Here is a 16,790-nt window from a genome sequence, read left to right as displayed (position 1 = left end):
TTATACTAAGAAGGATCTTTCCTGGAAGTGTTCTTTAATCTTAGTGCTTTTAGTTTAGTCTTAGTGGGGGTGTGGGGGGTAGGATGGCCCATCCCTAAAGAGCTAATGGGAAATCTCAAAAGGGTAATACCCATAATCCCAAGCCTCCATTTATCCCTTAACAAAGTATGCAAAATTATCCATTGTGAATTTGTGGTAAGCATTCAGTAAATGTCAGCAGTTGTCACAAAGCCTAACTAACTATTGTTACAAATACAGCTAATATCATCCTACAATGACCATCACTAATAAAGCAGCCTTCTGTATTACAAACCAGAAAATGGATGCAGTGGAATCCACTCATGCTTCCACCCATACCCTACACCTTCACTCTTCAAACAAATGCCTGAGTGTGCTTTCATGTGAAGGACCACGTTTCAGTCACTCAACTTAGCCAGCATTCCTTCCAAAGTATTAATGGACAGGCATGGTGGCTTATGCCTGTAATACCAGCACTCAGGAGGCTGAGGCTGGAGGACTGCCATGAGTTCAAGGCCAGCCTTGCCTACACAGTGAGTTCAGAGTTAGCATGAACTGCATAATGAGACCCCATCTCAAAAAAACAAACAAAAAAAAACTAAGAAAAAAAACCCACAAAATATGAATGGTGAGAATAAAACATTATACCTATATTCTCCAGACTCAAAAATTAGATCAAAGGAAAGCAGCTATAGGCAGGCCTACAATCTATTCTTCAAACACATTTGTTCAGGTTCTGCCAATCTTAGAGCCATCCAAGGTGAAAGCAAAACGTCATGAGTGAACTGTGAAAATGAAAGGTCATGTGCAGTTGGCGCTCCTGTTGCTGGAACAAATGACCTGACAGCATTTAAAGGAGCAGTGGTTTACTTTGGCTATCATTGCAAAGATCTCAGTCCATGGTCAGCTCGCTCCACAGCAATGGCATCATGGTGGAGGGGCACGGGTAGAACAAGGTGTTTGCTTCTTGGAGGGAAGGGAACAGAGGAGGGGAACAGTGCCGGAGCTCAAGGAGCCAGGAAACAGATACAGACTCCAAGGTCTCACCTCCCTGTCCTACCCTGACACATGTGCTTCACTGCCAGCTGCCTTTGTTACCTTTGTCTTCGCTGGGACAAAATAGCCAACACCCAAAGCTAAAGACAGAAAGGTGTATTTTGTTCAGTTTGTGGAGGTTTCAGTCCATAGTCAGCTGGCTTCAAGGCAGGGTGGCTTCACAGAGAACAATTCTTGGTGGGCAGAACACAGAAAAAGTGACAAGGAAGGCAGAGAGACTCTTCTGTTTCTTATAGAGTATGCAGGCCACCCACCCGAGGGCAGGTACAGTGTTCACACCCTTAATCCCAGCATTGGACCGTGAATCAATCACAAACTCTAGATTCAGCTGCCTCTGAAAAGTGTGTCCCCTCTTGCCTACATGAGGCTTTGGGTGGACATCTAAACAAAAGCCATAACAGCACCGTCCAAGTCAACCAAATTGACAATGCAGTTTAAATGTCACAGTACTCATGCCTACACCCCCACCAGCTGAGGGTCCTGGCACAGGCAGCCTCGTGCCTTTGCTCCATTTTTGCTACTCTGAAAGTGAAAATGTTGCACTACACGGTAGGTAAGGGCCATTCTCAGGCTAACCCTGACCCTCAGTGGCACAGTGCCTGCCTGGCAAAGGCAAGGTCCTTAGTTCAATTCTGGGTACCAAAAGAATAAAAATAAAAATAAAATACAAAACTCAGTCAGACCTGAGGGTGAACACCTGTAATCCCAACTCTCAGAAGGGTGAGGCAGGAGGACGACCCTGAGTTCAAGGACAGCCTGAACTACTGAGTGAGGCCCTATCTCAATAAATCAATCCATCCATCCATCCAATCATCAATAATAAAACCCAAGAAATTTCCTAAACAAATCTTTATTTCTGTTTTCTTTTAAAAATCTGAAGTTGTGACATTACTTGGACTCTTTTTCTTTATGGCATCAATGAAAATCAAGCAGACCTGAGCAGCGGCTGTCACTTCCAGACGGTGCCTGTGCTCACTAGGTCACCGGGGCCCCTACTATTCCCTGTTATCTCGCACTCAGCCTGCATTCCCATTTATCCTTAACCTGCTCTGCTAATCATCTGGGTTTGCAATCCTAGGACCAGCTTAAACCATCATCTGTGCATTTATTCTCCCCCCAATTCAATGAACCTTTACTTATGTTTTACCCATATCCCATTCTGCTAAGAAGAAATCTGTTTCTCTTTAATTACAGGCCTCTGTCTTATTTCTCTAAACCCAATTAACTTCCAGAACTTCTGAAGTTTCCCTCTATGGAGCCCACTTAGGATTCAGAAGGTTGCTAAGCAGCAGCTCCTCCTGCCGTGAGCCCCTCACATCTCCTCATCAGACAGAGGGAGACCAGGCTCCATGCTCTGCGCCCAAGTAGCAAGGAGGAGAATCCGACACGCTTGGTCCGGCAGGTAGGGGAGGTCTGCACTGCTCACTGGAAAGCCTGCCACTGAGAAAGACAGCTAGCGATGCTGTCAACTCAGAAACCAACATCTAAAGACCAATGAGTACAGAGAAAAGTTTAGCTTCTTTTTCTTTTGTCAATGTGTACCTGCTAGAGAGTGTAAATACCCCTGCCATAAAAGCCTCCTTTTATGAGGGTGACACAGGAGGAAATAATCACACCTTTAAAAGGGCATTTCTTTTAAAGTCACATTTACAGTTATCTATGAAAACTTTGATTTTAGCAATGGGCTCTTCTAAGGTGAACTGTTGGTGAACTAAAGATATGCTTCAGGTAGCCTCAGACCATTCCTATGAGAATCTGTTTTTAAGGCGGTCACTAAATGATTCTTCAGTCTTCTTTGCTGAAATAACCTTGTCCCAAGGGCAATTGTATTTCAATTTTTTTTTAATTTCAGTTGAAAAAAATAAAATTTTATGTGGAAAATAACGGCATAGTTATTAAAAAATACCTAAAAATCACAAATAACTGTTAAAAATGGTTGCAGAGAAAGTGATTTTTAAAAAACAAGATGAACGATCAGAAAATTCCTATTCACTTCTTCCCATAAAGAGCAGGTAAGGTCAATAAAAATGGTTTGAGCAGCCTCCTACTCCCTGAGTTAGGAGAGAAGCACTGGCCTGGCAAGAAGACACTTGGATCCTTGGGTTCAGCGTTCCCACCGCCACCTACTGGGACTCAGGGCCCATAGTCTACCCTTTCGAAGCTACAGTGTCTTTGTCGCTGGAATGGCCAGTCATTTAAGAGTGCTTACTCACCAAGGATATAGCTCAGTGGCACAAGCGCCTGCCTGGCAAGTGCAAGGTACTGAGTTCGATTCCCGGTACCAAAAAAAAGAGTACTTACTACATGCCAAACTCACCTGGCCACTGAAGTGCAGCTGTTAGTGGAAGTAAGGGGAAGCACTGAGCAAATCCCCTGCAAGCTAATTTGGTTGGTTCACTGGTTGGTTGGTTGGTTGGTTGGTTGGTTTGTTGGCTGGTGGGTTGGTTGGTTGATTTCGTGAGCCTGGGTCCCTCGATGCAGAGCAGGCTGGCCTTGAACTCAATATGTAGCTGAGGCTGGCCCCATCCTCCAGTGATCCTCCTGCCTCACCCTCCCAAGTGCTGGGATTACAGGCATGTGCCACCATGCCCAGCTCTCCTGCAAGCTAATTTGCCAAAGATAAATCCAACAAAATATTAATTCATCCATTCCTTTCTCCTTTTCATTATTGACAAACATTCCAACAATTTTCACCGGATGTGTTGATTTTCACAACGTTTTAGATTTCTGTGAGGTTTCAGTGGATTATTTTTTCCCTTTGGCTTCGTGACAGTGTTCCAATGCCCAGTTTGTCTTAGCTCCTGCCATAGTGGAGGCGGAGGGACTCTCTAATGAGGACAATGGAGCAGAGAGAGCACACAGCCAGAAAGGACTGATAGCACGAGATATAGACATAAGGACTCCCTAAAATAGAGGAATCATTCCAGGACTATATGTAAAAGTATTAGGCAGAATCAGCCTGCCCATGGCTTTTCTTCTTAGAAATCTAGGAGCTTAATGGAGAAAATGGACTAAAAACAGAAGTCATGCAATTACCCATTGTGATAAGCACCACAAAAAAACAAGCGTTGCCCTGTGAGGTTCAGCTGGATTCTTCTGCTTTAGAAAGCATGGTCGGAGAGCTGCGAGAATGGAGACAGCCATCTGTGTGCCCCCTGCCTTCCAGCCCACAGTAGGATGCGGAGTCTCCTGGAGGTTCCACGGGGCCATGGGATGTGGTGTCCAGTGAGTTAGCTGTGAATAGAAATAATGTCGCTTCCACCTTGCAGCATTTAATTACCATCCCAAGGCCCTCTTTCTCTACTTCCCTGCAGCGTTCTGGCTGACACTGTGGTTCCAGACATAATTACTCCTTCAGTGGGAGCCCGTGTGACTTCAAAGAGCCCCCAGCAACCCACCGAGGACATGTAGCAGGAGGAAACAACAAACTTATTGTCTTAAGCCACTGAAATCTGGAAGCTTTTGTTAATGCAGCATAACTGAGGCTGTCCTGACTATGACAAGAGGCATCACTTACAGAGCCAAAGGAAACTTTATAGAGATTTTAATACAATAAGCACTGAGCACGGCTGGTTCACAGAACTGAAAGGAAGCCGATCTGGCTAGATTACAGTAAATCAGGAGGCAGCAAACTGTCTTCATCATTCCTTTCCACACTAAACTAACTGCCTTTCAGACTGCTCTGATGTTTACATTCCTGGCATTGCTTTAAGGCAAATTAAGTAGCTTGACTTTAAATGGCTTTGATTTGTTTACACAAATCAAACTCTCATATTTTATCTCATTCCTCTGGATTATGATCATTTTTATCAAGAACTTTGCATGTGGGCTATTGATATGGTAATGCAATCCTTATGCCTTCTCTGAGTTGAGGGCCTCTAGCCTTTCAATCAACAGTGAGATGCACTGGGGCGTACAGGCCCTTCCTAGCTGAGCTGAGGGTTGGGATGGGCAGCGCACAGTGTTTTCCAAAAAACAGGGTGTGATACTGTGGGATTTTTGAGCTCTCAGCTTTTCACATGAATCTCCCATATTCTGGCAACAAAATCTAGAGGAAATCCTAAAATTTTGTGAGACTTCTTATCACCTTTTTAATATTTATGTAGCAGAGACTTTTATAACTAATGTCTTGTTTGCAAACAAAATAAGAACCCCTAGGAAAAAATAAATTGCATGATATGCAGTTTATCCTCTTTGGAAAGAAAGAAGAGCTGAGTCAGCCCTCCGGAGATTAGCCAACCAAGGTACTTCTTTATCCTTGACACTGCTCAGATAGAGCCACTGATATCACAACTGCTGTTATTGAAGTTTGGTAGATTCAGAGGAAGTGCATCCATCTGATATTGCAGTCACTTGTGTACACTTCCTAAACATTTTTATTTGAGGTGAATAAAATCCTGCTTAAGAAAAAGAAGGCAGGGGAGGGGAAGGAAAATGGATTTGTGAATTAAAATTGAATCTAAAGTAGGCTTGGCTCAGTGTTAGGTATTTTCACACACATTGTCATCCCCATATTGTGGAGGAAGCAGCTCAAAGAGGTTATGATTACCCGGCTTACGAATGGCAGTCTACCGAAGGGACTGGGTTCTTCCTTCTAAAGACTTTGCCCTTTCCTTTCTCCCATTTAGGCTAGAGTGTAAAAGTCTCCTGTCCATCACCACTCAAATGGTCAGATCTGGCATTTTTTTTAGTCTCTGGAGTTTTTCACAAAAAGATAAATACCAGACCATGATTGATCTCTTACATACATAGATTAGAAGCACCTCTGCACAGTTGGTTTGTAAGAAGCTGTGCTCTGCTAATTTTCCATCTTCCCTTTGTTCAGTCTCATCCCCTATAATTAGCACAGTCTTGAAAATAGAAATTTTCTGTGACATTAAAATTCTTACCCAGCACACCCTCTAATTATTTCATATCTTCACATTAGGGACTAAGATACTTATGGTGAAGGGTAGAATTGTTTGTTACTTAATTACTTATAGAAGGAGCAGAGGAAAACCAAGACAGAGAGATTATTAACATAATTTCTACTTGACTCCAAACCACATCTCTGCAGAGGGGCACAGGCACGCTTTCTCTCACAGCCTGGACCCTCTCTGGCCTCAGACCTCACCTCTCTTGGTACCAGCCTCAGCTACACCTGTTATGATCTCTTCCTTCTTCTTACCAAGGACTTGACTATCTGTTCATGCACACACTCCCAGCCACTTCCTCTACAGGCCTTCCCAGAGGCCCACAGCAGATAATTAGCTCTCTCTCCCCACACCTCAGGGCACTTTGCACTTGTAGCATCTCTGTGCCTTGTGTGAAGTGGAGCGGGTAGGGCTGAGGCTCTTTCTTCCTGGCCATGCAAACAGTCAGCATTTTCTTGCCTTCCTTTGAAGAGCAGATGCGTCTCCCTCATGTTCTCTGCCCTTACTGTAAGTGGTAGAGCTCAAAGGTCCTCAGGGGCGTGGGGATTGGAAGCTGTAGGGTGCAGGGAGTTGAGGCTCCTGAAGCACCAGGTGGAAAGATGTCTAGCCACACAACAACACCCCATTATGTTATTACACAATTCAGAAATTCCATTTATTTTGTTAAGACTCAGATATGTAAGACTTACTTATTACAGCTCCAAGTGTGGGCTTACCTAACAAGATGCATATGTTTATAAGTATGTGTCTGTGTGAGTGTAATTCCCTCTATTTTAGAAGCCCCACAAGGACTAGGTCTTAAAAAAAAATTAAGCTGAATTTGTGCCTCATTTGGAAATGGAGCAGATGGTCATCAAGATGAAGAGTAGAGGATGCTCTGAAACATCTCCAGTATTGGGAATGCCATTTTCTCATTTGCAAGCAGCTGTCTAGAATTTTGTAAACAATCTCTTAGGTGACTAATTTGGATTAGAGAACAAAAGGAATACCCATTAATTTCCATATTAAAATGTATCCTAGTTCATTGCTCATTCAAATATTCACTGTTTCAGCCACCAAGTACATTCAGAACACATTCTACGTGCCAAGTGGTCCTCCAACTGGAGTTGATCAATACCAGACCTGGCTCCAGCTCACTCCAAGTTCACAGTCCTCTGGGAGGACCAAATATCCACTACATTCCCACACTACTAAATAAACACTCAGTTTATCACCCTATCTCTTGGCTTTTTCTTTCATAAGCTAAGAAGCATGAGATAGACTATTTCTCAGATTTTCTTATAATTTCTTATAATTTTATTTCTTATGTAATATTTAAGTGTAATGATTATAAAATATACAGCTGTGCTTGACACTTGCACTTGGTAAATCATAGCTCTTAATATTCATGTTAATTTAGATAACTATTGATTTGTATAATCAAGGAAGCTGATTAGACTGAGGGAAAGGCATGTGAAAGACAACAACTGTCCTTGTAAGTTAACCCTGAAATGGGGATTGAGAGGTTGAAAAGAATGTTCCAAATTTTTAACAGTGAAACAAAATAAAAAATAACTATATGCAAAGGACCTCTTCAGAAGAAATATTTTAAGGAACTGAAGGAGAAAAAATTCAAAGCAGCTGGCATCTAGAAAGCCAAGAAGAAACCATTCTATGGGAGGAGATCAAGCACAGCCTTGGAAACCGCCACTGAATGGTGGTTTCAACAGATGGTGGCACAAAATTATATGATCACTTTGAGAAAGATCACTGCAGCTGAGATGTGGAAAAAGAGTTAGCGTGGAGACAAATAATGTGCCACAAGTCCACTTGAAAAGTCTCCATAGGAGTCACAGTAAAGACAACCAAAGCCTGAGTAAGGTGCCGACGGGGAGATAGAGAGAGGTAAAGATGTAAGAGGAATTTCTCAAGTGATATTGGAAGAACATGTGTTACCAGTGGCTCCTAGTTTTGCAGATAGATCAAGGTACATTTCACAGAGATGGGGAATGAAAGAGGATCAGGGTTGCAAGGTCAGGAGTTTACCTTTGTGCAGGTTGCATTCAGGGGCCCCTCAGCTATGCAAGACCACAACCATATATATGGCCCTGGATCCCATGGACAGCTGTGAGCTAGAGCATACATAACTGGAATGTAGATTCTAAGTCTGTTGGCAGAAAAGTTTGCTTAGAAGACAAGATTTACTTAGACTGAGAAAATAAGAGGCCTTAGGACTTACCCTTGAACTCGGTAGCAAAGGAGACTCTATGAGTGAAAGTTCTGCAGAAAAATTGAACAAATTGTGTGTGTGTGTGTGTGTGTGTATGTGTGTGTAGATTTATTTTTAGGAAGTGGCTCATGCAATTATAGAGCCATGGTGAGTGTAAAATCTGACAGGGGAGGCCAGCGGACTGGAGACTTGGGAGAGAGCTGCCATCCAAGTCCAAAAGTGGACCACTGGCACACCAGGAAGAGCTTTTGTCACAGATAAAACCTGACAGCAGTGTTCTGGAGAATTCTGTGTTCTCAGGGACCATAAACTTTCTATTCTATGAAGCCTTCAAGTGGTTGAATGATACCCACTCAGAGTACAGAGGGAAATATACTCCAGGTCCTCTGATTTATATGTAAATTTCCCCCCCAAACTCTGCCACACTAACATGCAGGATAATGCTGAACAAAATATCTGGGTGTTGTGGTTGAGCCAAGTTCACTCATAAAGTTAACATCACAGAGACACAAAAGGAAAACCGGAAGTAGTAGGCATTCTCAGGCACTATAGAAGGTGCCAGGGATACAACCTCTGTCATGGCTGTGTGATGAGCCCTGCAGTCAGTCTGGCTTGAGTCCTTACTTTGCCATTTACTTCCCTTCTGACCTCAGGCAAACTGTGCAACAACTCGGTGCCTCATCTTTAAAATGGAGATAGCATTGTCTATTTCTTAAGGTTATTAAAACAAAGTAGTTAATAAATATAAAGAGCTTAGAAAACTGAACAGAGTAAGTGCTCGATAAATGCTAGCTCTTATTCTTGAGATAAACACAGACTTCTCCTTACTAAGCTCCACAGGGCCTGGGTTGTGGGATAAGCACACAATAGTGACTACAGAGGACATGCTTCTATCCTTTCTGGATAGAAATGCCCAGTCTAGCCTCAGACAGGTATCTGGTATACAGAGGGAAGACACAGATGCCTAACAGCTGTGATTTAGGGGATTCAGGAACTGGCTCAACCCCCACCTCCACTCAAAGATACCTGCCTCATGAGTGGGCTGGCACACTTGTGAAACAAATTCCTCCTTCATCTTTTCTCCTGAGGGGCTTCCTGTTAACCTGAAGACTTCCAGTATCAGCCTCTAATGGCTCTATGTGAATTTCTTTTTAGGTAAACCAGTCCATTTCTTTATTTTTTTATTTTAAAGAGAGTAGCAAATGAGAAACAAACAAACAAACTAAAAGTAGAACAGTAGCAGCATACCAGTACCACGATTATAAACAAATCAAAGCAAGAACATTCAAAGTGATACAGGGTCTCAAGACAAATTAATACAAATCAACAGTGGTTGTTACATTACATATTGCTATCCTCAATTACATTGCTCAGATTACCAAATGTAAGAATGAAAGGTTGCTCAAACCGTTAAAGAGAATAAGAAAATACTTCTTCGATAAAACATTAGAGATAATACAGAGTTTCACTAGACAGGATGGTAGGAGTTCACCACTGTAATTCCACTGCAGTTCCACTGGTCAGTTCCTCAGACCACCAGACACAAACATGCAAAATTGATCAGAATATAAAAAATTGTAAGCATTAACTGTTCATTTCAATACACCATCAGACATCAGCCGTACCATCATTGCAGCTATTCATATATATATTTATATTTTGCCTTTCTTCTTTCTTTTTTCTTCTTTCCCTCATCCCAGTTGTTCCTTCCTTTGAGAAATTTCTTTCCCTTTCCTATCATCTATTGTACATTTTGAGTTTTACCTATTCTTTCAGGTTCCTACACCAAGGAAGCAACATGATGTTTACACATGTGGAAACCAGTCCATTTCTAATGGAGCAAGACTTCCTCTGGCTCCTGAGGGGAGGCAGAAAAAGCCAGGTGAGAAGAAAAGGGAAAGGAAGGAACAAGAGAGAGGCAGACGACAGCAAGGATTCAGAAGCTTCCCCACCTAACATTTCTGTAATGGACACTGTCCACCATGCCTCAGGCCACCAACATGGCATCTTTAAAATATGTTCTGCAAAATCCTTCACCTATTGTTTTAACTGCACTCACTTTAGGGTTTTATTTTTGCCCTATGATGAGGCAAACTACTGTATCCAGAAGTTGGCTACCAGTAGAATACAATCTTCTTGCTAGGGGCTGGGGATTTAGCTCAGCGGCATAGCACCTGCCTCGCAAGTGCGAGGCCGTGAGCTCGATTCCCGGTACCAGAAAAAAAACAAAAACAAACAAACAAACAATCTTCTTGCTAATTTCACATGATCCTACAGCGTACACCATAAATATTTTTTCCCTTTGAGCATCCTCTTCGCTCTCACTTTTGAGATGGGAGTCCACCTCTTGTCTCTGATCCCCCCAGAGCAATTCTCCAGAAGGCACACAACTCTTCCCTGCAGCTCCTGCAGAAATGAGAGAAATTCCAGTTGTGCATCTGCCCCTCCAATTGGTCTGGGGCTTGGTCAGCAAGGCTGTGCAATAGTACTTGGGCCTTCTCTCCGATTTCTCTAGACATTGCTAAAGGGTTTGGCAAATTATCCATCTTATAACTCAACAGCCACTGTGAAGTTGGCAGGTAGCTTTATTTATCTTTTTAAATTAAATGTGGATAAAGTTCATGGACCATCATGAGTTTAGAGCTAATTGTTCAAGTGTTTTCCCTCTGGTTCCTCCTCTTTCAGCCCTCCATGCTGACAGTTTAATTTAAGCATCATTTCTTTTTATTCACTGTCAGAACTGGTGCCTCACAATTTCCTTCAAGGTGGGCTCTGTCTGACACTCTTCAGCTGGCCAGAGTAGCAGGTCCCACTTGCATCAAGTTTCCGCACTTTTCAGCCATATGTACTTAAGTGGCCTACCTTAGGCCTACATCACACAGTGGGATGTGTCACCTCAGGTCACCTAACCCACAGTCTTGGGCTCTGTCCCACCACCATCGTGCTACCCAGGGCTTGTGCCATGCTCTTCTCCTTCCTGGATACAGCACTTGGCCAGACTTCCCTCACACCGTAACACCTGAGGAAGAGGAGTCGGCAGAAAGGGCAGCTGTCAGTGCCCTTCGGTTTCTGATGAGCCTCTCCTTGTGGGACAGCTCCGAGCACCAAGGACAAGGAGACAACAGGAGGTGCTGCAGTGACTCAAGCTCCTGTGCTGTAGCAAACAGATACACGCTTTCACAAAATATTTGCCCTTCTGTGTCACTGAAAAGGTCTTTGAGCCCCAAACCTTCAAACAAACTGATGAAGACACAGTCCATCAGGAATGAGTCTAAGTGGAGCGACGAGGTCAGAGAGAGCCAAAGATGTTGGTGGCACACAGGAATATTTGTAAATGAAACACAATTTTCCACTGTTTTTCCAAATGTCTTCCTCATTAAAAACAATCATGCTTCGTGTTCAGAGGCAATTCCTGTTCACCAGCCAGCACTGTGGCCCAGAAGTTTGCTTTCCTGATGGAGTGCTTGCTTCTGGATTTAGATGCACTATAACAAAACTCCTTCCCAAACCAGGCCTCAGCCGCTGAACACCATGAATTGGAAACCATTCCCTTTCCCAACTCCTAGGTTTGCACATTTTTAGAGGCATTGAGAAAGGTTGTTGGCATTTGGCCACATCTGGTACTCCTTCCTGAGACTTTGTGGCAGTCGTTCTCAGCTGAAGTTTCTGAAGCCTGGGGAGACTGGAAGACAGACAGCACAGAAGGATCTGGAAGCACAGCAAAGACTTGTGCAGAGAGCAAAATTGCCACTCCCTCCCCACCTTTGAGGATGTTGTAAACTGTTTAGCAACTCTTAGAATTAAGTAAAGTTTTATTTCCCACATGCCTTGACAAATATTTATTCAGCTATGACCAAGGGCTCATGTTTGCCATCAGACTGTGACACCATCTGATGAACCTCATTTCCCTGGCACCCACAGCAGGGAACCTGAAAGGAAGTAGGCACTCACAGATGTTTGTCAAATGAGTTGGCATACACCATACAGGATTTGGAAAATGGCCTCTAATAAGAAATAATTGCCCTTTACCAATGGAGTCCACCAAACAGCCCACAAGTGACATCTCAGATCTTTCCTAATAGCACAAAATATCCCTCAGATTCTAGTGAAATGAATCTAGTGTATTTATATACTACCTTATGAATTAATAAACATCACTCCTTGAAAAATGTTCTGTGGGCATTCAACATGCTAGAAACATGATCAACAGAGGTCATATCATTGAGAAACCTACTGTAATGATTCCTGATATTTTTTCAGCTATAGCCCATGTGAAACATAAATTTCTCATGGGTCACACGCTGCCATCAGGCAAGAGAAACCACGTCTCTTTCTTTATCTCTCAGGAAAGTAAACAAGAAGGCAAGTGTGCAAAACTGATCTGGTACTTTTAGAAGGACAAAATTGAATCTGATCTAATTTTAAAATCACAATCCTAATGACAAGACAGCTGTTTCTCAGTGCTTACTGTGTGCTAGGCACTGTGCCATGACCTGTCATATATGATGCCATTTGAACTAGAAACAACCCCAAATGGTTGGTTTCATAGTACTCTCACTTACTGATTAGGAAACCATGGAAATAAAGTTTCTGGACTAAGTATCTCAATCTGTGCCTTCACATTAGTGCCACACTCAAACTCCAGCAGCTGATGTCTGCCATTATAAATTGTCTGTGATATCCCTCACCTCTGACTGCCACACCTGCATATTATATCACAGAGAACCTTTCACCAAAGCAACAGTCCTGCTTCTACCAAAGCAAAGTTTTTCTCCCAGATTCAAACAAAATTCTCATATTTATGAGTCACTTATCAATTCTCATATTTATGAGTCATTTATTGGGTCTTGAAAAACAATAATAGCTGTCTCTCAATGAGTGTTATGTTCTACTCACCATGTCAGACATTTTGCATAAATTATTTCTAATAATAACATAAAGTATTGTGCACGAAGTTAGAACAGAACAGAAAGTGGAGCCAAGATTTGTCCCATTTAGTATCATTTTTCAGCTCGTGGGGCCCTCCAATTTCTCTTTTGCCTGCTCTTTGCAAGTCTTGTGTTTCTCACTTTCCTCCTCCATTGTTGGTTTCCTTCTCCACTGGCCTCATCTCCAGCCCTCCCCTTAGCTGAGAGTCAGCAACTTAGTGGACCATGATGAGGTGGAGTGTTGTGTGGGGAGAAGTCCTCTAAGATGTGAGGAGGAAGGTGGACAATGTGTAGGAGGACCGTACCGGAAGTGATGTCAGAAGGGGAAGCCATAGGGGTAGGCTTTGGATGAAATGTTCCAAAGAAGGGTATAAAAGCCCCACCAGGGAAAATAAAGGAGAAAGTAGTCGGGGCGGGCAGGTGGTAAGCAAGCAGAGCACACAGCAGGACCCAGATCTCTCCGTGAGGACACAGTGGGGGCTGGCTGTGAGCCACAACAGAGCTTTCTCTGAGGGAAGAGTGGGGGAAAGAACTCTCTAGAGAACACTGGCAGTTTTTTATGAAGAGAATGACACTGAAAGGGAAAAGCAGCTTTTCTCAGCCACACTCTGACATTTGTGTGGGCGTCCTACTGACAGATGACTAGATCATTTCTCTCTGTCATCCTCACCAATCACCACCCACCTCCGGAAGTCATGGCCCAGGGAAATGCCTTCGAGGACCAAACTGAGGTGATTTCTCTCCAGCCCTTAACACATGAGCAGCCTCCTAAGTGACAATCCTCACCAGGGTCAGGCCTTTTCACAGAGCAGGGAGCATGGGCAGTAGTGAGCAGGCTCCAGGGCAAGCACCACCACTGTCCAGATTTGGAGGAGGAAAGAGATGTAGCAGGAGCAGAGTGGGACAGGGATCCATTCGTGCAAAAATTAAAGACTTTGGTCAGAAAGAAAACTTAAGGAGGTGTGCAAGGCTTTTCTAGCCTTCAGCACAATGCTTCCCAAGTTTCAATTAAGGAGTTTGTGTATTATTCATTATGTCACACTTGCCAACAATTTTGAATCACCAATATTAACACGGGCACATTGTGCTACATATTTGAAGCCAGTGATACCAGTAATGATTATCCTGGACATGTATGGATTTAGTAAAAAGACTAGTGTGTGTCCAGCAGTTTGTGTTGCACAAAGAATTGATTTTAAATTGGAGCTGTTTGAAAAACATCTACAACTATCAAAATTGAGAGTTTGATGTAAAAATAAACAAGAATTTTTTAACTGATTTAATCACTTTGATTTTACATTAACAAGTCAAAAGGTCAAGCAATTTAATTAAACACACACATACACTGTTCATTGATTTTGGCTGACTGAAGGTACTATTCCCAAGAGGAAGCAGTGTGCTGAGATGGTGAGAGAAACGCCTTGGATGTCAGATACGCTGGACTTGGGCTTGGGCTTTGGTAAACACCAGCTGTAAGAACTAGGATGAAATGAACCTCTGAGCATCCAGTATCAGCATCCTGGTTCTGATGACAGTCATTGAGATAATGGAGGCAAAAATAACTTGCATACTGGAAAGTTCTCTCTAAAATGCAGTTATTACTATTGGTAAGAGTCACAGAACTCCAAAGCCAATTATTCATCAATCCTTTACAATGCCAACACTATATCTGATGCACTTACTTATAGAAACCTTACCGTGTTTGATAGTCTATCCCTCTCTTGTGTGAATCACACTTCTCACTCATTTTTGATAATGCCTTCTATTCACAATTTAACTCAGCGCCTCTGAAGACTGTAAGCCCAACTACTGCTGCAGTTAATGGAAATTCTCGTTTTTATGAGTCGCATCTGCTGTGACATCTGTTTGAAACCCAAGGAGGGGATTCAGTGTTCACAAGCAAATTGAGTAATTACTATGTAATTACAATTTAAATTGTGTAGTCACTGATCTGCTCTCAAAAATCCATATCTTTTGTACATATGCAGTATTAAAACCACCTGGATTCTTTGAAAATGGACAGACATGTTTTCAAAATGGATTTCGGGTAAATGCCAGTAGCCAGAAAGTGAACACTATTAGCTTCAGAAGCTACAAAGCAGTAAAGAGGGGAAAATGAGACTGTGGAAAAAGGATGTTAATAAAGAGAGAAAACTGGGAGGGATAATGCAGAGAGAGATTACTAAATATGTCCTCAGTCGTTTCATAAAACCTGTGAAATGGACAAATATTTTTGGCTGGAGAACACAGAGCCTCATATTAATAAGGAAAAGAGATCAGAGGTTAAAGCTTTCACCTGTCTCAGGAAAAGCCCATTAGTGTGACAGCTATTGAGCTCTGGAAAACTGCATCATGTGTACGGAGGAGAATGAGTGGTAGAAACTTAAACCAATACTTTGCTCAGTGGTTGCACGATAAATGTGTCATTTCCTCCAAAATCACTTTTAAAACCCTAAATAACAAACATGTATTAACTACCTGTTGTAACCAGAGTGTCATTCATGCAGATCTAGACTCTGCGAGTGAGATGCATCTTAGACAAAGAAGGTGGCAGCATGGCACAGTGGATGGAAGGCTGACATTAGAGCCTGGTGGCCTGAGTGTGACTCCAGCTTGCTTGATTGACTAGTTTTAGGTGCATACATGGAAATCCCATGTTCCTCCACTAAGTAGAATTAGAAAACTCTCTAAAACTCTGACCTTTGGTTTCATCAATTCTGCATATGAGAACTGGAGAAAATGAAGAGTTTCTGACACAGCAGCACCGCACAGCAGTGGTTACATTAGCTCTTTATTACTAGTGGTGATTATCGTATAAATAAATGGCAACAGAGGTTTAGAAACCCCACCTGCCATCCCCTGGAGAACAGACTGACACTTTTCTGGACAATGTGAATGGGGACACACTAAAGCCATCTAGCAAAATTACAAGAGTCTCACCAGTTGAGCACCATCTGTTTAAAATATAAAATTCACTAATAGTTAATGTTGGGACCTTCACTAAAATGAAAGGACTCACTTCTTAAGACACAAGTACTTGCATAACCTTGCAAACAGACGTACATTCAGTTTCCTAACCGAAATTCTATGCTGAACACCTATCTTCAATAAACAACCTCTTAAAAACAGTTACTGTGCAACTGTGCTAACATCAAAGGGTTGGATTTTTAACAGCAAAGCACTTTGTTAACAAACATTCTTCTCCATTGTCTTCCAAAGACCTACGAAGGGTTAGTGGGAGGGAAGCGGTACAGCAGTTAAATTTACCAAAATGCACTCCAAACTTGTCCATCTCACACACACACACACACACACACACACACACACACACACACACACACACATTCTTTTCTTTACAGAAGTGGCAGCTGCAAGCAGTAGCATCCAAGCGGGCAACGGAGGAAGAGCCAGGGCCATCCGTCAGTTTGCTAAGTAGAGACAGGAGGCAGGTTCAATGGAGCAGAAAGGTCCGATGGGGAGAAGAAATGTGATTGGTTTCTTAAGGGGAGAGAGAGGGGCAAAGTATAATTTCGCCTCTCTTCACTAAACATGCCTGTTTATCAGAGTTGAATCAACACCTTAGATTACACATTATGCAAATGAAAGCGGCAGTTTGGCAACTAAAAAGTGTTCTCCCTGCCAGAGTTTAGTTCCACTTCCACTGTT

At 42.6% G+C, this 16,790-nt stretch overlaps 1 protein-coding gene across 2 annotated transcripts in view; it reads left to right on the top strand.

Annotated features, from left to right (window-relative positions):
• The window catches only part of B3galt1 (UDP-Gal:betaGlcNAc beta 1,3-galactosyltransferase, polypeptide 1), a 555,141-nt gene that overhangs the window by 514,828 nt on the left and 23,523 nt on the right, over nt 1-16,790 (top strand). The window contains exons 2-3 of one of the 2 annotated variants that reach the window (XM_013518796.1): nt 2,307-2,476; nt 9,973-10,078. The exons of the other annotated variant lie outside the window; for it this stretch is intronic. The gene's annotated coding sequence lies outside the window, so the exon portion shown is untranslated. The remainder of the gene's footprint in view (nt 1-2,306; nt 2,477-9,972; nt 10,079-16,790) is intronic. 2 annotated transcript variants of the gene reach the window in all.

The sequence above is a fragment of the Chinchilla lanigera genome, unplaced genomic scaffold (genome assembly GCF_000276665.1).
Source record: "Chinchilla lanigera isolate Chin_1 unplaced genomic scaffold, ChiLan1.0 scaffold00048, whole genome shotgun sequence".
Classification (NCBI taxonomy): domain Eukaryota; kingdom Metazoa; phylum Chordata; class Mammalia; order Rodentia; family Chinchillidae; genus Chinchilla; species Chinchilla lanigera.
This window is presented reverse-complemented; position numbering and strand designations above follow the sequence as displayed.